Source organism: Primulina eburnea, chromosome 9, assembly GCF_022965805.1.
Source record: "Primulina eburnea isolate SZY01 chromosome 9, ASM2296580v1, whole genome shotgun sequence".
Classification (NCBI taxonomy): domain Eukaryota; kingdom Viridiplantae; phylum Streptophyta; class Magnoliopsida; order Lamiales; family Gesneriaceae; genus Primulina; species Primulina eburnea.
Genome location: NC_133109.1, coordinates 20,551,005 through 20,573,644, shown reverse-complemented (window position 1 = coordinate 20,573,644; position 22,640 = coordinate 20,551,005).

Genomic DNA, 22,640 nt, shown 5'->3' with positions numbered 1-22,640 from the left:
ACTTCAAGATGTACTCATCAACATTCATACCTCCTTGACGAAGCTCTAAAAATTCAGTCACCTTCCGAGCTCGAAGTGCATCTGGGAAATACTTGTCATAGAAAAGATCAGTGAAATCTTGCCATTTCAAAGCCGGACATCAATACCTACCTTTGGTAGCATTCCACCAAATACGTGCAGCTTTAACTGCACAACCAACTCTGCCCTTGTCTTCATAACTGAGATGATCAAATATCGCCTCAAGTGCTTTGATCCACTCTACAGCCACCAATGGATCAGTGCTTCCTGCAAACTCCGGCGGATCCATTCTCTTAAAAGCAGTAAAGATCCCATCGGTCCCAACTGCTTGAGCCACTTGGCCTCTCCCTTGGCCTCTACCTTGGCTTGAACCTTGCAAACGGAGCAACTGTTGAATCTGCTCACTGTGGACCTTGGATTGTTCTTTCAATAACTTACCGAACTCGTCGAAAACTCTCGATGAAGAACTATCCTCACCCTCTGAAGCTTTCCTCTTAGGAGGAATTACTCCTACAATGTGCTCACATAATACATATCAACCAATAACAATGAATAGATGTAGAAGAAGACATACCCAGACTGCTGAAAGTAGACAAATTCATATGCATTGGTCCGAAGAACGTTGCTCTGATACCACTAAATGTAACATCCTTGATCGATTTTAATAAAATGACAGCGGAACTTTTATAAATTTGTTTGAAGGGAGGAAGGATTCAAAATTTTCTTGACATACACATATATTAAATATTTACAAACAAAAGTATATACATGATCAATCAAATGATGCAACAAATACAAAATATCATTTTTGTGATCATGTCAAAATGCTAGCAAAATAGCCTTCTTCCTTCCCTCTCTTATGCATATGACCCCGGCTCCAATCAACGTCCTAGCTCGTTGATCTTATCTGCATCACATGAAATAACTGAAATGATTATAAAACTCAGCAAGTGGAAATCTTACATAACAATCTGTACATATCATACTCTGTAAAACATGACTTTGAAATCATTAATTACCATCAACTCTTGAAACATAGAATTATATAGTAGAACATGAACAATAACGATGGTATTTCTCTTTTCTCTTGTGGATTGATATCTAAATAGTATCTCTGTCTTTGAAAGATTCAAAATCTACAAGTGGATTTGTATTCACTTAGGAGGTGCATCAATTACGTGGAAATCTTCTAAACAAACTGTAATAGTCAGGTCCACAATGGAATCTGAGTTTATAGCTCTTGACAAGTGTGCTTGAAGATGCTGAATGGCTGCGTCACTTATTAGAAGATGTTCCAGGGTGGGAAAAACCATTGTCCGGCTATATGCATACATTGTGATAGCCAATCTGCGATTGGAAGGACACAAAATAATATGTATAATGGTAAGTCTATGCATAAACGTCGTAGACATAATACCATTAGACAACTACTCTCAACTCGAGTTATATCTGTTGACTATGTAAAGTCAAAGAATAATATAGCGGATCCGCTAACCAAGGGGTTAAACAGAGAGTTAGTTGCGAAATTGTCAAGGGGAATGGGGCTCAAGCCTATAGTATAAATTGATGCAAAGGAAAACCCAACCTACGCTGACTGGAGTTCCCAAGAACTAGGTTCAATGGGACAACCTAATCGCACTAATTTGGAGAATCACTGTGGGGGTTATCCCTAATCCATCCCTATTATGAAACAGTGAATGTTGAGGATAAGCTTACGGCTTTTAATGGTTCTGATAAAAAGCAATATAGAATCACATATGTGAGAGGAGAAGTGGGGCCGCTTCGAAGGAATTGCAGGGCTCAATTTTAGGCCCTCTTGCAGAACCAGGATTGTGTTCATGGACAAAACGAACAAAATAAGGAGAACTTAATAGTATAAGGGAGAGTCTTGTGTGAATTATATCACAATTCACACAAACAATTCAAATACATCACGTGTAGCGCCCTTACCCGAGCCAATACTAAACAGACTAATAAACATGCAACATTAAACTTAATAACAACAATTAAACAGCGGAAACCAAATACTTAATCATCTTACAACCCAAACGAAATAAAACAATAATAGCAGTCTTAAACATTAATACAACCACAACGAAAACATAACTCAGAACGAGAAAACAATACACCACAAAAAATCTCCACTGGATCACCACTGAAACCCAACTGCTCTAGCCACTGCCCTGGTCGTCCGAACTGTCCAACCTAAGACATGCCCCGTGGAATGGGGTCCCCAAGATGAAAACAAGGACTTGAGCGACAATCGCCCAATACGAGAATGTACGAGTTTACAAACTAATATGATGCATGCAATATGCAATATGCTCGGATATCAAGGATCAAGTCAAGAATCTCATGCTCAGTCTAGAGGCGCCTGAGTGTGTAGTCTCTGATCTGCCCTAGGCATGTTTTGACTCCCACATTCATCATCAAGACGTGGACCTACAATGTCCAAGTCATCAGAGCCTGCGGGTCCTGTCGGACACTGTAGCTCTCGATGCCCCATCATCCACAATACAGAATAGGGCTGAGCGGCCCCAACAAACGAGGTAAATCTCAAAAGATATCAGGCTCAAAATGATATGTCATGCATAATATTCCAAAGTAATAAAACATGTATAATGCAACAGATAAATATGCAACATATAAGTGTGTATACTACGCTTGGATATCTAAGTCAGTACATCACGTACCTCACTAAAACAATCTGACAGAAAGCTCTGAACCTAGACAATACCAACATAATGAAATCACTATCAAACCAGATCAAACATGCTACAAATTCTCCCTAATGATCCTTAAATCACTATTTAAGGCTTTACGATTATACCTGCATCCGTTGTCAGCCCGCTGATGATGTCTCGATCTCAGATCACCGACCCCTCCTCGAGTCGACACTAGCTCCGAAACTTCTCGACACCAAAGTGCCCTAGAAACTGATTAGAAAACCTAAGATATACGGCTAGAACTCTCTCTGAAGAATGTGGTGTAGGAAACAAAAGAATCGGCTTCCATTTATAGGCTGCATCCGGACTATTTCAGATATCCGAGTCAATCTTATCTGCCACGTGTCAGAATCTCATTCATCTAGTTAGATGTCTCGAGATAAGGTAAACTGAACTGGATCGGGTTATCCATTTTTAAATTCCGTGGATCCCAACAGCTTGATCCCGAATTATTAATCCTTAATAATATTTAATTAACAATTCATTAATTATATCTTAATTAATACTTCATTAAAAACAACGATTCGGGTCATTACATCCTCCCCTCCTTACAATGATTTCGTCCTCGAAATCAAAACTGAAGTACAATACAACTGAATAAAATATAACTCAAAACAAATGCGGACACTCTAAGCGCATACGACTTTCTAACTCCCAAGTCGCTTCTGCAGTACCTCGCCGTTTCCATTGCACTAGAACAAGTGGAATGGTCTTATTTCTGAGTTTTTTATCTTTCCTACCCAGAATTAAAAGCGGCTGCTCAACATAAGTCAAGTCTTCTTCAAGTTGAACATCTGTCGGACCAAGAACGTGCGATTCATCTGCTACATACCGTCGTAGCAACGATACATGAAAGACATTATGAATGCTGGACAGATATGGCGGTAAAGCCAATCGATACGCCAAATTTCAAACACATTCCAAGATCTCAAAAGGTCCGATGAATCTTGGGGCTAATTTTCCCTTGAGTCCAAATCTCATCACACTGCGGAATGGTGAAACTTTCAGGAAAACTTTTTCCCCTGATTGAAACTGATAGGATCGATTAACGTATCAAGAGTGTTTAGAAGGGAGGGTTGAATAAACACTCACAATTAAAACTGATCTTTTCGAATTTTGAGTTCAATTTGGTGACAAACTGATTCTCGGAATCTTGTTGGTCAATGACAATCAGTTAAACTAAAGTAGTTGCGGAAAGTAATTGACTGAAAGATAGAATACAAAACTGAAATAAAATACACAAGGATTGTTTCTGGATGTTTGGAGATTTCAATTACTCCTACGTCACCCCTTCTATCTCAAGGATATGATTTCCACTTAAAGACTTTGATCGAATACAAGATTTGTACTGACCCACTTCAGTTTGGACTTATCACTGCCAAAAGCTGAAACTCTTAGTATTACAAAATGTTCTCAGTGCGTAACTGATCTTAGCACTATCGAATTTAACGATTATTACAAAGTGCTAGTGAGCTCAAATTGTAGCCTTGACTGCTAAGAATAAACCAAGTAAGAGTGAGCTAAGATTTTGGCAGAGTAACAACAAGCTTTGAATAGAGTGATCTTCTTATTCTTCAGCTGTTCTTCTGTCATATTTATAAGCTTCCCTTCCAAAGGTAACTTGAGATATATTTGAATCCTTGTATCCGTTGATTGCCACTTCATTATTCCTTGGGCATTGTTTGCTTCATTTATTGTAATGCGGCGTCTTAACTGCTTTAGCCGGAATGCGTTTTTCTAAGCTATATTGATTGAAGTGCAGCGTTTCATATTCAGCTGCAGTCTTCTATATCTCTTTGTCGGTTGAATGTTCTTTCCCGAGACATGTTTAGTTGAAGGATGCATAGTTTAAAAGCATACGGTTGAATGTATCAACAGATCGGTTTCCAACGGAGCAGTTTTATTTATTAGATCAGCTGATTTCAATTGTTAAGTCCAGTTTCTGAATATAATTGCGCGTATCAGTTGGTTGATCAGTTTGTCAAACTCCACAATTTAGTTTCCAACAATTTCCCCCTTTATGGTGTTTGACAAAACTAATTAAATAATAATTGAACGTCTGAACTCTTTATAGATAAAATAAGATCTGAATTGATAGAGGTCTTGATTCAATAACAGTTGAATCTAATAATCTGATTAACGTCTTTTTAACAAGATGGTTTCTTCTGCTATTTCTCAAGATGCTCTTTGATTTCTTCCCCTTTTTGTCAAACAAATCCATCTTCATAGATAATCTTCGAACGTCAGTGGAAAAAATTTTGACATCTGAGGAGATACTTGAGACAACAGATTGTAAAGAAGTCTGCAGCAATTCTATTTTATTAGAAACAGAAGTTTCCAAGCTCTCAACTCGTTGACTGATTATATCCTGAGTTGTAAAGAGACTTTGAGCTAGACCTTTGTTATTCTTCATCTCATCCACAGTTCGGGCAAGAGACTCTTGTTTGCTTGAATGGCTTTTAGTTTTGCTGAATCAAATTCCATTGAAGAATCCAATTTGATAGTATGAGACAATTGTGTGAATTGAATTCTCTTTATTTCAATAATCATCTGCTGCATATTGTGCTGCATATTCTTGATTTCTTCAAGGACAAGATCCATTTCTGTGGATTGAAGAGGAGGTGACTGATCAGATGTTCTTGGTTCATGTGAGACTTGATCAAAGACCACCATGGTCCTATCAGATAGTTTCGTTTCAGAAATAGTCTGTGCTGGAATATCTGTTTCAGTTACTGCTACTTGGACTGGAGGAGATGAAGATTGATGTTGATCAGCAATTGGGCTTTCCTGCTGAATAAGATCTTCAGTGAGAGGGTCATGAACTGATACATCTATTTGATAGTCCTCTGATATTCGTGCTGGTTCATCAGATGGAATTTTTTCAGAAGAAATTAACAACGCCTCCATATTTTCAGCAATCTGTTGATTTGGTGATTGAGTAGGCACCACTGTTTGCTCCTTTAGTTCATTAACAGCACGCTGAACTGGTGCTTCTGTTGATATAGGAACCTCTTGAGTGATTTGATCAGTTGAGTGATCAACTTCTTCAGAAATGTGTTCACTAATAATATATTCTGTCACCACTGCTTGAATAATTTCATCAATGTTCGCAAGATTCAACTCGGCTTCAGAGTACAGCTGATGTTCCACAGCAGATGATTGTGGCACATCCTGAACTGTTTCTTCAGTTGTAACAATAGTTTGTTCTGAGGATGGCTCTTTCTGCTGAGAGGAGGGTTCTTCTTCTTCTTCAGAGGCTTCCTCAGGAAGAATTAACTCCTGATCCATTTCCCACACTTTTATCTGAGCTCTCAAGCTAGTAAGATCTATATCTAGCTGAGTGATCACAGCTCGATCATTATAGGCAGTTGGATTGGTGGGAATGTAGTTTGCCTTCAGTTTCTCAAGCAATTGAGATAGCTTCTTAGCTCGAATTTGGTCAAAAAAATAGGTTTTCCTCTCCAAAGCCTGAACAATTGTGCCAGCTTTGACTATCTTGAGGACAATTGCTTCCAGTTTGATAAACTTGTTCAGCTGGGATTTCTTTTTCAGCTGCTTAGGATTGAAGTTTTGATGCTGCAAAATTATTAACCTGTTCCCAAACAAGGTCAATATGAGTTTGAATGGGATTGGATGGCCTGGGCTCTTCAATCAATTTGCCCTTGCCTTTTTCAGTACTGAGGATGTGTGGAATTTCCAATCCAGTACGAGTAGTATCCACCAGTTCTATAATCCTTATACCTTTGGGTCTGGCAGGTGCTAGAACAGCAGGACGATTGATATCGATTAGAGGAGCTTTGATCCTAACTGTTTACTTTGTTGCACCAGCTGAGATTTCTGGTGGAATGATCTTCAGAGGAACTGCTTTGATAGTCTGTTGGGTATCCGAAGATTTCAGCCGTTCAGTAGGAATAGATTCTACTGTGGTTGGTAATTTTGTCCTTTGTGTTCTTGGTTTCTTGGCAACTTTTGGAGAGGGCGTCTTCTCGGAATCGGATACACTGATAATCAGTTTTCTTTTAACTGACTTCAGTTGAGCCAATGTCTTGGCCTGTTTAACTGATTTGGGAGCATCCTGTTGCGTCACAGTCTCCTTCTTGATCTTCACGAACTGATCAGGAGAGATATCTAATTTAGTCTTGGGTGGCAAAACATTCTTCCCATTGAAGAATTTGAATTTAGATAATCGCTCTGAATCATCATCCACCAACCCTTTGACTTTCATCAAATAGCTCAGCGGCACTGCAAATCCTTTGGATTGCTTGGTGGAGGAAAACATATTCTTCAAGATACTGAAATAAGTTGCTTCCAATTGAATTTTATTCCAGTCATAATAACAGTAATAGCTTGAAACTTTTCTAAAGTTAAGGCAGCATACGATCCTGCCTTAACCAATAGCCCTTTGGCTATGATATCAGCCAGCAACTGGACCTCATGCTTCAGTTCCTTCTTAGGATCGGAAACTTTGATTTTCCGTCCATCAGCAGAGAGTGCAGTTTGCATTTCTTCAATATATGATACTTAACATCAGCAAGGTGTACCAGTCCATCAGAAGATAATGAAAAGATTTCTCCAAAATAATCTTCAGAAATGGTCACCAACTGACCATTAATAATGGAAATGATGCTTCCATCAGAGTTGATATATCCATTTGAGTAGAGGTCCAGGAGTTCTTTTGGGTAAATCTTCTGCGATTATTGCCCCAAGAATATCCTCAGCCCAGCTGATTCAAGCTTCAGAAATACATTTTTCACATCAACTTCTTTGACTGATAAAGCTGATTCAAAGTTGATAGCCATAGCGTTCAATATATGAGCAGGGATCTGATTTGCCATTGCTGAGAGTAAGGAAACCTGAAATTTTGCGAAATACAAGCTCTGAGAGTATGAGTTTGCTCTGAGAGATGATGTACGCGTAAGAAAGAAACTGAATTGAAGCGGGGAATCATTTATATGTTTGTGACTGTTTAAATTCTGAACACGTGTAAGTCCATCAAAATTTTGAATAAAAACGTGTGTACGTGTGCTGTAAGCGTGTGTACAATTTAAACGGTTCAAATGCTTCCACGTTTTTAAAATAAGATTCATCATTAGATATCAAACAATCACGTCACTTGATTTGTAATATAATATGGTTAATTAGTTAACTTATATGAGAAGATTAGTGAAATACCCAACTGAACTATCAGTTGTAAGACTGTGTCCTTTCAGTTGATAGTTTACTAACATTTGTCCTTCTCAGGTTAACCTCTTAAAACCATTATTCCCCCTTAATCGATGCATAGAATAATTAAAGTGACGATATAAAATAAATTTAAACGTCAGAAAGATTATCATTTGCTGAAACGTTGACGGCCTTTCAGCTTCCATGATTTTCGGCTATAAATAGAAGTAACACGGTTAGTTTCAGTCATATTGGTGAAAATATTCAAGACAAAAAGAATGGCAGATGCGAGTAGCTCGAGTGCTTCGCCGTTTGCTCTGGAGACCAGAAAGGCTGTTATAGAAGATGAAGTCTTCAATAAGAGTCTTCACTACTGGGAAAAGTTACCGAAGCTTGAGTTCCTGTATAATACTGGAGAGGCTAACACTCCCGAACTGGTGGCAGAGTTGAAAAGAGTGTGGGAGCACTTTAACATACCTGTGTGGGTGGACATCTTTAAGGATGGTCATATCTATCAGCTAATGCTTCGAAAGGAACTGAAAATCCTTAAGCACATAGCTGGTTCTCATAGCTTTGTCAAGACATCTACCGCATCTTTATCCACTTGGTTGAAATGTGGATAATTGTTGTAGAGGAAAAATATGATGATGTAATCCGTGCAAACGTTTATGGTTGAATGAAGTATTTATATGAGCTTAATTTTGTTTTTCTCTTTCCTGCAAATGATAAATTTCATCAGGTTGTTATATATGAATTGCGAACTTAAACAGATGAACTGATGAAAGAATAATTTATATAAGTTGACTATGAACTGAAATCAGTTAAGCATTAAGTAATAAATGAAAAACTGATATCAGTTGATACTGAACAACTGATAAATAAGAAGCATGGGTAAATGAGAAAAACGCTTGGGTTGACTTGAGACTCTTTGGTTTCTTCAATATTTAATGTCATCTCTCTATAAATAAGACTGAGAGAGATAAAATGTGAGACAATAACAGTTCAATATGTCGGATTCAAGTAATTCTGATGCATGCAGCAGTACGCATATTCAAGTTAATGAACAATTAAGTCCTTATTTAGAAGAGTTGAAGAAAACGATGGAGGAATATGTCTTGACGAAAGTGATGTCAACATGGTTCAAAATTAATGATTTGCATAGGGTAAGTAGTAGTGGTGCTGCCCCTTCTCGTGCTCAAGCATCAACAGCAAGAAAATACATTGATCGTTTTGAAGTCAGGCATGTTACAGACCTGATTGATGACAATGTTCTGTTACAAGCAATGTTATGGAAGGAATGGCATGTGATTGAGAAGATTTCTACAACTAAATCATTTTCTAGAATCCGAATTTATGAGCTGAATAATTGGATTACAGAATGGCAAGATTCAGTTGGTTCTGAGATATCTTTTGTAAGACGGAATCGATTTTATTCTTAATAAAGTATCATTTCCGATTTGTTGTTGTGTTCTTATTTACTGCAAATAATTTTATTAGTAAAACAGCATCAATAATAATTTTAAGACAAGTCAATTAAACCAAGAATATTGCGAAAGTAAGAAAACTTAGTCTCGGGTAATGGTTTGGTGAAGATGTCAGCTGCTTGCTGATCAGTTGAAATATATTCCAGTCTGATGTCCTTCTTTAAGGCATGATCTCTGATAAAGTGATGCCTGACTTCTATGTTCTTGGTCCTGGAGTGAAGAACTGGATTGTAGGTAATAGCAATCGTGCTTGTATTGTCACAAAATATGGGTGATTCTTTTGCAATTACTCAATAATCTCTCAGTTGTTGCTGGATCCAGATCAGTTGTACACAACAACTACCAGCAGCAAGGTATTCTGATTCAGTTGTTGAGGTAGCTATGGATGTCTGCTTTTTGCTGAACCAAGAGATCAGTCTGTCTCCTAGAAACTGACAAGATCCACTTGTACTTTTACGATCAAGCTTACATCCTTCATAATCTGCATCTGAATATCCAATTAAATTGAAAGTAGAGTCTTTAGAATACCATAACCCAACATTTTGTACCCTTAATATTTCAAAATTCTTTTAGCAGCTGAGAAATGTGATTGCTTAGGATTTGCTTTAAATCTAGCACACATACAGACAGCAAATACAATATCAGGACGACTGGCAGTTAGGTAAAACAATGAACCTATTAAACCTCGATATAATGTCGCCTCAACTGATATTCCCCCTTGATCAGTGTCCAATTTTACTGATGACCTCATGGGAGTATTTGCAGCTGAACATGATTCCATGCCAAATTTCTTCAGCAGCTCCTTTGTAAATTTAGTCCGACTGATGAATATACTAGTCTCCAGTTGCTTCACTTGAAGTCCAAGAAAGAATGTCAGTTCACCCATCATGCTCATTTCAAACTTTTCCTGCATGAACTTAGCAAATTTCTCGCATAATTTGGGGTTAGTTGAATCAAATATGATATCATCAACATAAATTTGAACAAGTAAGATGTGATCATTCTTGAAAAAATTGAACATGGTCTTATCAACTGATCCAACAGAAAAATTATGATCAGTTAGAAATTTTAAGAGAGTTTCGTACCAAACTCTCGGAGCTTGTTTAAGACCATATAAGGCTTTGTTCAAATGATATACATGATCAGGAAAGTTGTGATTTACAAAACCTGGGGGTTGTTCAACATATAATTCCTCTTGCAACTGGCCATTTAGGAATGCACTTTTTACATCCATTTGATAGACTTTGAAGTTCTTGAAGGAAGCATATGCAAGGAATATTCTGATAGCTTCCAGTCTTGCAACTGGTGTATATGTTTCATCATAATCAATTCCTTCTTCTTGCATATATCCTTGTGCTACCAGTCTCGCTTTATTGCGCACACCTGAACCTTCTTCATTCAGCTTGTTCCTGTACACCCATTTTGTACCTATAACAGTTTTTGAAACTGGTCTTGGAACTAAGTTCCAGACAGTTTTATGAGTAAACTGATTCAGCTCCTCTTGCATAGCATTTATCAAATTTTGATCAGCAAGAGCTTCATCAGTTTTCTTAGGTTCAAATTGCGATACAAAAGCTGAATGAATGAATAAATTGAGCATCTGATTTCTTGTTCTTAACGGATCAGATGGATTACCTATTACCAGTTCAGGTGGATGTGATTTTCTCCATCTGTACTCAGTATTTGTTGTATCAGCAATTTCTTCAGTTGGTAACTGAACACAGTTTTCAGTCTCAGTTGGTGCTTCGTCAACTGGTATTTGAATGTTATCATTATGCTCTATCAACTAATCATCAGCAACGACTTCATGTACATCTGATTGGTCCAGTACTTCTGGTTCAGGTGCTTGAAGTATGTTTTGATTGCCATGACTTTCATTTTTGTCATCATCTTCCAAACTGATATCTGTAAATCGATCAACTACCTCAACTTGATCAGTTGGCTTATCAGTTAGTTCAGTTTCATCGAAATCAACATGAGCAGATTCTTCAACATTTAGGGTTTTCTTGTTGAAGACTCTATAAGCTATACTAACTGATGAGTATCCAAGAAATATTCCTTCTGGAGATTTAGCATCAAACGCTTTTAAATAATTTTTACCATTATCAAGAATAAACATATGCAGCCGAATATTTTGAAATAAGTAATTATACTTTTTCTTCCATGTCAGATCTCATATGGTGTTTTCATATGATTTTTATTAATCATTGATCTATTCTGAGTGTAACACGCAGTGTTTACTGCCTCTGCCCAAAATCTTTGAGAAATACCAGAATCATCAAGCATTGTTCTAGCAGCTTCTTTAATAGTCCGATTTCGTCTCTCAGCTACACCATTTTGCTGAGGAGTTCTGGCTGCTGAGAGCTCATGCTTAATTCCAGCATTTTCTAAAAAATTTGAAAGAGTTTGATTGATGAATTCAGTTCCTCGATCGGATCTGATTATATCAATTTCAACTGATTTTTCATTTAATAATCTCTTGAAAAGCTTGATCAGTTGTGCAGCAGTTTAGTCTTTTGATTTGAGAAAGATAACCCAAGTAAATCTTGAAAAATCATCAACAATTACCAAGGTGTATTTCATTCCCCCTAAGCTCATGACTGGTATTGGACCAAATAGATCCATATGTAACAGCTCTAAGCATCAGGAAGAAGATTTACGACCCTTGTTTTTAAAAGAAGATTTTACTTGTTTTCCAAACTGACATGTTGAGCAAAGTTTTTCTTTTGAGAAGTTTATTTTTGGCAAACCAGTTACAAGTTCATGTTTACTCAGATAGGCAATGGTTTTAAGTTTAAATGATTTAGTCTCTTATGCCACAACCAGTTTTTAGATGATTTGGAAGCAATAAAACAAACTGGTGCATAAGTTTGATCATTCCAACTGACTTTATATGTGTTTCCACAACGTTTGCCAGTTAGTATAATTTCATTAGTTGAAGTTTTGACTGAACATGAGTTTTTGTCAAATTGTACTGAGAATCCACTGTCGCATAACTGACTGATGCTAATCAAGTTATACTTCAGGTTTTCTACTAATAGAACATCTTTAAAAGAAAATTTACCATGGATAAGCTTACCCTTACCCACAGTTCTACCTTTGGAATTGTCCCCGAAACTGATGTTTGGACCACTGTATTTGATCAGTTGAGATAACGCACTTGCATCTCCTGTCATATGTCGCGAACATCCACTGTCCAAATACCATATCGTGTTCTTGTTTCTACCTGTTACCTGCAATCACACACATAATATAACTTGGTACCCATATCTATTTGGATCCTGAACTGATTAGTCCCTTAGGAACCCACACTTGGATTAGTCTAACAGACTTTCCATTAGCTGTATTCCAAATGATTTTTCTCGGCTTTTGTGTGCTTTGTGTGTAGTGTACAGATGATACAATATGTGTTTTAGCTTTATTCAACTGATTGTTCAGTCTATATCTCTTCTGAACTGGCTTGCAGTTATAGTAATTAAAATAGCTATTCGAATAGTTATTTTGAAACCTCTTTGATGACTGACTGTGTGAATCAGTTGAGAATTTTTTACTATAACCAATCCCATATCTTCTAGCCTTGTTCATATTCTCAATAGGTTGCTCAATCAGTTTACTGGGCTCAATTTGTTCTTGTATCACTGCTGATTTGACAAAGTGAATGTATTTCTCTTTGTTTATTTTTAGCTTTGGTTGAGTATCATTAGGATACATTTCTCCTTGAGTGTTGAACCCTAAACCAGTTTTATCAGAAACTGATTTTTGTGAATTTTGCATTTCATTCAGTGCAGTAGATGACTTGTTCCAAGACTAAATAAGCTCAGTCTGTTTTGAGTTTTCAAGAATCAACTTCTGGATTAATAACCGATTTTTGTTTCTCTGCTTTTATCTCAGCAATTTCCCTTTTTAGACTCAACCCATCAACTGATTCATCAGTTTTGGCTTTATTATCTGTGGGATCAGTTTGCTTTGCTTTGATTTTTTCAAATGATGATGCAAGCTTTTGATACTCATTTACCATGTCATGTAGTGTTAGAATGAGTTCTTCTCGGGTGAAATCAGTTGAGCTGAAATCAAATACATGTTGCTAGATGATTCTTCTTCTGCATCATTAGCCATCAAGCACTTGACTTCCTCATCATCACTAGAGCTGCATGAGCTTTCTGGTTCTGACTCCTCACTGTCATTTTCTGCCCATTTAGATTTGTTTTCTTCAGCTAAGAGTACCTCATGTTTCTTTCTGAAGGACTTCTTATCTTCCTTGGGTCTTCTTTTGTGTTCATGTGATTTCTTTCTTCTAACAGTTTAGCCTTGACCGTCCTTCCTGGGTTTAGGACAATCAGCAATAAAGTGACCTGATTTGCCACAGTTGTAGCAGGCATTTGATTCATCTTTGGAGCTGTTCCTTTGGTATGGCTTCTGGAAGTTTCCTTGATTTTTCTCATGAACCTTCCAAATTTTTTTATGAACAATGACATAGCATCACTACTCAACTGATCAGCAGATTTCTTGACTGAACTTATTGGTTCTGTTCTGACAGCAGCTAGAGCAGTTGTGGCTGCAGGGGTATATGGTTCTCCTTCTCTGGTCTGCAGCTCAAATTCATAAGCCTTTAAATCAGCAAACAGATCATGAAGTTCAATCTGGTTCAGATCTTTGGACTCCCTCATTGCCATGGTCTTGACATCCCATTCCTTGGGAAGACCTCTCATTACCTTCAGTGCAATCTCTTTGTTGGTATACACTTTTCCAAGTGCATTTAACTCATTGATGATACTGCTTACTCTTTCGTCATACTCGTGCATTGATTCTCCTGCTTTCATTTTGATGTTATCAAACCTTTGAACAGCAACAGAAAGTTTATTTTCTTTGGTTTGATCATTTCCTTCACACAGTTGGATCAGCTTTTCCCAAATTTCTTTGGATGTCTTACACATTTTTATTTTGCTGAAGGTTAATTTGTCTAGCGTTTTGTACAGAATGTCTTTAGCCACATTATAAAGATTTGCTTTTCTTTTATCTTCAGTTGTCCATTCATCTCTGGGCTTTTCTATTCTTTGTGGTGCCCCTTCTGTTATGGCAACTGTGGTATTTGTTTTTAGAATCTTCATGGGTCCATCAGTTATGACATACCACATGTCATCATCTTGTACAGCTAAATGAGCCTGCATTCTGATTTTCCAATCATCAAATTCTTCTCTGGAGAACACAGGAATTTTGTTGAATGAATTCATGCTAGCAAGTTTATAGATCAAAAGTATCAAGAACTAGATTCAACTGCTCGGATACCACTTGATAGAATCGATTAACGTATCAAGAGTGTTTAGAAGGGGGTTGAATAAACACTCACAATTAAAACTGATCTTTTCGAATTTTGAGTTCAATTTGGTGACAAACTGATTATCGGAATCTTGTAGGTCAATGACAATCAGTTAAACTAAAGTAGTTGCGGAAAGTAACTGATTGAAAGATATAATACAAAACTGAAATAAAATACACAAGGATTGTTTCTGGATGTTCGGAGATTTCAATTACTCCTACGTCATCCTTTCTATCTCAAGGATAGGATTTCCACTAAAATACTTTGATCGAATACAAGATTTGTACTGACCCACTTCAGTTTGGACTTATCACTGCCAAAAGCTAAAACTCCTAGTATTACAAAATGTTCTCAGTGCGTAACTGATCTTAGCACTATCGAATTTAACGATTATTACAAAGTGCTAGTGAGCTCAAATTGTAGCCTTGACTGCTAAGAATAAAACAAGTAAGAGTGAGCTAAGATTTTGGCAGAGTAATAGCAAGCTTTGAATAGAGTGATCTTCTTATTCTTCAGCTGTTCTTCTGTCATATTTATAAGCTTCCCTTCCAGCGGTAACTTGAGATATATTTGGATCTTTGTATCCGTTGATTGCCACTTCATTATTCCTTGGGCATTGTTTGCTTCATTTATTGTAATGCGGCATCTTAACTGCTTTAGCCGGAATGCGTTGTTCTAAGCTGTATTGATTGAAGTGCGGCGTTTCATATTCTGTTGCAGTCTTCTATGTCTCTTTGTCGGTTGAATGTTCTTTCCCGAGACATGTTTAGTTGAAAGATAATTAGCTTAAAAGCATAATGATGAATGTATCAACTGATCGGTTTCTAACTGATCAGTTTTCTTTATTAGATCAGCTGATTTCAGTTGTTAAGTCCAGTTGTTGATTATAATTGCGCGTATCAGTTGGTTGATCAGTTTGTCAAACTCCAGAATTTAGTTTCCAACAATTTAGTTTCCAACAGAAACTGTAGAGGTCTACGCTTGGTATTCGCATAACTCGATTGACGATCTTTTGCAGTTTTAATTCTTTTCTTGATCAATTCCACTACGTCAATTGCTTGTTGCACTAATTCAGGTCCTTGCAATTGTCGTTCTCCTACTTCGTCCCAAAACAAAGGAGTGCGACAACGTCTACCTTATAATGCTTCAAACGGAGCCATACCAATGCTGCTGTGGTAGCTATCGTTATGTTCAAACTCCACAAGCGGCAGATGATCATGCCATGCTGGTCCAAAATCCAAAGCACAAGCACGCAACATGTCCTCGAGTGTCTGAATAGTTCTCTCAGACTGACGATCGGTCTCTGGATTATAGGCAGTACTCAGACTCAATGTCGGTCCCAACGCTTTTTGAAAACTTCCTCGGAACCTTGAGGTAAGGCGTGGATCTTTGTCACTGACTATACTTGTTGGTTGACCGACGATTTCGGTTGGGAAAAATTCTAGCAAGCGGACTAGGTCAAGTTATAGTAATTGGACGACAAGTCCAAGTATCGATCCCACATAGACTATTTTTCAAGTACTAAGATTTAAATTATTTGATTTAATCTAGGCAAACGATAATAAGTGATTTGATGATTATTTAAACTAATTAAATCAACTTAATTTATACTAAATTAACGACCAAAGTCAAATTCGCAGAAAAGCTTGGGACTTGGGGATTTTCAAATTTAAATAAAATGACCGGGAACACACGACGGTAACAAACTCTGATTATTATCATGCACTGGAATTATTTAACTACAGATTATTCGAAGTCACGATGCAATCCTCTAATTTAACTATAAACCTATTTCTAGAATTTATAATCCTATTTTCATTTAACAGTCCAATTATTTCTATTTGAATTTAATTAAACAAAAACGCATTTATCAACGATAGAATTACAGCTGTCGCCTAAAATCGCACACTAAAACCGAATACTATTTCTAGTCGGTTTAACCGTTTGTTGATTAATGTTTTTGAAGCTAAATTCAATCTATTTGATAAGTGCAAGAATTGCACTTAATTTTCAAATTTAAATAAAATGACCGGGAACACACGATGGTAACAAACTCTGATTAAAATCATGCACTGGAATTAAATGATCACAGATTATTCAATGTCACGATGCAATTCTCCAATTTAATTATAAATCTATTTCTAGAATTTATAATCATATTTACATTTAACAGTCCAATTATTTCTAATTGAATTTAATTAAACAAAAACGCATTTATCAACGATAGAATTACAGATGTTGCCTAGGATCGCACACTGAAACCGAATACTATTTCTAGTCGGTTTAACCGTGTGTTGATTAATGTTTTTGAAGCTAAATTCAATCTAATCCCTTTCGAGTCAAGATCGAACAACAAACATGCAAATAATTGGCCAGATTAAAAGCATGAAAATTACGCAAACTTTAATCAATAACATTGAATAATTTTATAAATCAAACAATCCAACAAATAAACAAAATCAATCATTTGTCCCAATCGTGGTCCAGATCACAAGAGAAAATTACTCCATAAATTCAAGACTAAAATCAAATTTAATATTCGAATTATTGACTGGAAATAAGACAATAAAGATGGAGAAAATCTCAGCGGTGGTGCACGGGTCTTGCTTGTGAAGTGCGCGGTTTTCCTCTCGAATCTCCCAAACTGTCGCCGTCTTCAAGAGTTTCAAAGATCTCTCCTTTTTTTATCTCCCAAAAGTCGGCTCTTCTCCAAAATTCAACAACCCTTTTCTTTTTTAGGTTTTCCCTTTTATTCTCTTCAAAAATCACGAGCAAATCTTCGTCTAAATCTGATTCTGATCTCAATGGCACGGACCCCGTTCATGCATCAGGAAAGGGGTCCGTGTAGACTCTGACAGAAATTTCTTCCGGAACACTGGACACGGTCCCCATGTAGAGGTCCGTCTCAGGGTCCTTGTACACTCTGGATTTTTCTTCTCTCGAAAGTAGCTGACACGGTCCCCGGGTACAGGTCCGGCAGGGGGTCCGTGTAGACTCGGTCGATGTCTTCCTTTGGCTTCTGAGGTACGGACCTCTACACGGGGTCTGTGTATGGGTCCGGGTGTTCTCTTTGTGCTATTTTTCCGGGTGTTTCTGACATGGCATTGCGAAGCTTAACTTTCCTTTCTTTTCTTTGGCTTTTATAATCTTTTATTCAAACCTGCAAATAGCCATAATACCACGAATTAAGCGCAAAACTCGGAATAAAAATGCTAGATAAGCACGAATACGACAAAATAAAGTTCCTAAAACGCTATATGATTCGTGCTTATCAATTCCCCCACACTTTACCTTTGTTCGTCCTCGAACAAATCAAACATGAAGTAAAGATGAGAAATATATTAGATTCAGAAATCAAGTACCACAATTAAATTTTCTCAATTTGTCAAACTCATTCACCCCCGGTCAAAAGATCACGCTTCGCATTTCACAAGATTTGTTTTCGTCGCAATTTAAGATTCGAACATTTCCCAGCAAAGATCAACAGAATGAGATGTGTAGTGTGCAAGTCAGAACTCGTACTTATCATCAGCTACTTGGTGTCAGGATCACTTATTTTCATTTGTTATCGAGACGCCCCATATGCTTGACTTTCATACCCCTCTCTACTAAATGTTGAACGACGATGACTTGGTTAATAGGTCTTTTCAAGCTGATAACGTAAGGCCAAGGTTCACGATTACAATAGAAGGTATGGGAATCAAAAGTGAGAGGAAATAAAAATTTAATCCCGCAGCACATTCATTCAACTTTTGACTCGTCACCAATTACTGTATTTTCATCGTTTTCAGAGCTATATCGTCCTCTTTCTTTCTCATTGTCCACCAACTTTCACCCACAGATTTTTCGGGTGTTTTTTAATATTATACACTTTCCTCCCATTTCTTTCCTTTTCTCTCTTTTTTTTCATGAATAAGGATTCATCGACTCCTTCACACATATTTCTTCAATCATTGGGGTATTTCAAACATTACAATGTGTACATGAGGTTTATTTCTCTCACATGTAGGTAGAAAAAGTGTATAGGCTAAAATTCAGGTAGTTGATGTGGTACATTGAATAAATTACGAATGGGGGCTAATTGTGTGTCATTGACACACACCATTTGATTTTTACAGGCTCAAAAAGGGTTACTAGGGACAAAATGATATATCGGTTAGGCTTGAAAGGCTCAAACGGTCCAAATATCGCCTAAATCATCCCTAAGTCACCATCGTTCGTATTTTCGCTTCGAGGGCTAATCAGACGAGTTATATGGATCGTTGTTCGATTTTTTTTCCACCTTGCACCAATTCACCATTAATGAGTAAAAGCCTGACCACGTGAAAGGAATGAAATGTTGAAACAAAACTGGTTTATGTCTGATTCTCTCCTTGAAACTACGACTCCTCTTATTCAATTACTAGGCATGAAACTATCTCCCGGGTGATCCAAAATCTAACAAATTAATATGATTATCAAGTGAAACAAGAGTTCTTTGTCTAAAAATAGTCCCATCCTACGTGAAAAAGTGTTGTTAAGTGAGTGTTGTGCAACGATATGTAACAATACTGGCCCACCCCAACGCTTTGAAATCGACACTGCACTCAGTGTAAAGCGATGTAACATGTATTAACAAGGCAGTTAAAGTAAATGCACTTCCCTGGTAGCATGTTGAGTATGTAGTGATAGTATGTAGAACGCAAGCAAATTCCTGAAAAGAACGACATCGAATGCACAAGGAAAACGTTAAAAAGGGATATGAGAAACACTCAAGCATTCAAACAAAATAAAATCCAAACGGAGAGAATAATGAAAAATAATAAGAGTCCCCTAAGATCAACAATGATATCTGAATGAAATGTAAAAGAAATAAACGAGGAAAACTGGGCCTCAAAGCTACCTACACGTCCTAACAAAATAACAAACTATCATCATCGTCCACAGCTCAAGTCAATCACAGTCAGATCTGCCCCAGGGTGGTGCATATGCACGGGATGTGCTCGATTCAGCCAGCTGCAAGTCCCATGCGATCGTAATACAGTTAACACGTATGACTTCGAGGCGCCCTGTCTAGGGGGATAAAGGAGGTCAGCATCATGCGCGCTTCGTTCCACACGATCTCCAGCTCGGTATCGGGGTAGGGGGAGGGTACTGGGGATCACGGATGAGGATATATGTCTCTCTCTGGATTTCGGTACCAGGCACCCTGTCGGAAAATGAAGTACGTGCCCTGCATGTCCTGGGTAGTGAGAATCTGCATAGATGTGGGCATGAGAGAAGTCTCGCCGGTCAGATCGACACCATGGGCCGCCAAGATCCTGGAGATGATGATAGGGTAGGGGGAATAGGGTGTCCTATTCTTCGTGGGGTCGATGTGGGCGAAAGAGCGCATATGAGAGAGCATGATCGATGCCACTGGAATAGCCGGAATGGCCCCCAAACCGTTCAACATCTTGTCGATGATATATATATCCAAATGGCGGACCTCATTGTTCCCGGGTTTCCTTGGAATGATATTCGCTCCTGTAAAGTAGCAGATGAGACGATCCAGCAGCGGGAGGGTAGTTGGAAGGACACTGGAGTGGGAGCCGGTAGGAGATGTGTTGTACTGGAGCCGGAGCCGGGCCTCAGGGATCCGAAAGGTGAGGTCCGAAAAGAAGATATCTAACTGATTGAAGGACACCGGCGGCCCTTCATTTGGGACACTCAAAATCGCAGCCAGGTATGTGCTGGTCAACTCAATCGGCACTCCTTTGACGTAAGTGCGCAAATGTTGCGGCCCTGTCGTCTCTTTTTCCTCAACATTGGCATAGAATTGCCATACCAGATCGGGGTAATACGGCCCAGCAATGTCCAAAATAGGCCCCCATCCAAACTTATCGAACTCTGCCCTCAGTGGCACCTCATGGTCGATCCGGGGATGAATAGACCGCTCGACAATGACCGAATTCCCGTGAAGCGCCGGGTACCATTCAAAATTTTCACGACTAGTGAACTTAGAAGCATCAAAAGGAAATCTGGCTGACCCTAGAGGACGAAGAGGCACCGGTTCGGGCGCGCTTACTGGATTGCTTACGCGGAGGCATTGCAAAGAAAACCGATAGCTTCAAACACCCCAACAGATAAAACACAACAATCCACTATCTCAATCCAAATAACCCAACCAAATCAATCACCGCAGTCCAACCAAGAAATCCGAACAACAATACACAATACCCCAAACACAGACTCAAAGTGATAACAGTAAGCCCTTAAACAAGCAATATCCAACAATCCAACAAACGACAAACGAAACCCAAGCAATAATCTAACTAACTCGCAATAAGTTCACTCCTGTACAGTAGCAAAAAATCCCCAACACGGATAATCGGCAATTGGAAACAAGGGATAGCCACTCTTAACGGAACAAAGAAGATGATGACAGCATAAAGAGGGGAGGTAGTGGCTACGGGAGGAGCGGCGGTGCGACGACTTGGGAGGCGGCGCAGCTGGTGGAGCGATTAGGGATTTAGGGATTTGAAAGAAGAATTCGCTGATGTTATACTGAATATGTCCAAAAAATAGAGGGCACGGACCCTGTGTAGGGGTCCGTGTCAGCGTCCGTGGTATCTCGCAAAAAATTAAATCTGAAAGAGCTTGGACACGACCCCGTGCAGGGGTCCGGGTATACGTTCGGGTACTTTCGAAAATTCGGAATTCTGTGTAAAATTTGAAACGGACCCCGTGTAGGGGTCTGGATGAGGGTCCGGATTAGCTCGGAACATCAAGTGCAAATATTAAATTTTTTTATTTTTTTTTTCCGATTCCCTGAACACTACTGAACCAAATAAACATGCGAAGCCAGGAATGTACAATTTTATACGTCACAGATAAAAATTGAAACTCAGTCAAGCACACAAGATGCAAGAATTGTACAGAAACTTCCCTGGCTTATTTGACATTCTAAAACCGCTTGTCCCAATAGAATCCCGACATTTGAGAAATCCCCGTCGCCAATGAATAAACTACTTGCATCACCATTAACTGAGATTAGCTAACTAAATATGTAGAAAACAAAACGAAAGAAAACTAAAATAAAAGACGAAAGAAAAATAAAACTAAACACTGGGTTGCCTCCCAGAAAGCGCTAAATTTAGATTCGATAGCCTGACTGTACTCGCTTGATTCAGTTTGGATCCTGCAGATCCATCGTGGTCGGCTCATCGGGTATGGCACCACCATGATAAACCTTCAGCCTATACCCATTTACTTTGAAAGTTCCAGTTGATGCACTAGTGATCTCCACTGTCCCGTAGGAGAAAACTTGTGTGATGGTATATGGTCCTGACCACCGTGAATGCAAGTTGCCTGGCATCAACTTCAGTCGAGAGTTATATAACATTACTAGTTGTCCCACCGCAAATTCTCGATGGACGATGTTCTGATTGTGCCAGCTTTTGGTTTTCTCTTTGTAAAGCTTGGCATTCTCGTAGGCCTCCAACCTAAACTCGTCCAATTCATTCAGCTGCAGAACTCTCTTGTCACATGTGCGTTGACAATTTGGGCACTTTGTGACATATTCATGTGCATCCTTAAATAGTGTAGGCCAATAAAAACAAGACTAGAGGACTTTTGACGCAGTTCTAGTTGCCCCAAAATGGCCTCCAGTCGCACCAGCATGACAATGAAACAAAATCTCACTTACCTCTTCTTGGGGAATGCATGTACGAATTATACCGTCTGCACATATTCTAAACAAATAAGGATCCTCCCACAAATAATATTTCAGATCTGAGAAAAACTTCTTCTTTTGTTCATAAGTAAAATGGGGATGAATGAACTTATTTGATAGATAATTCACAAAATCGGCATACCATGGTAAACGGTTGATTTCAAGAAGTTGTTCATCCGGGAATTCATCGCGAATAATATCATTACCTGGGCTAGGATTTTCCAATCGCAAGAGATGGT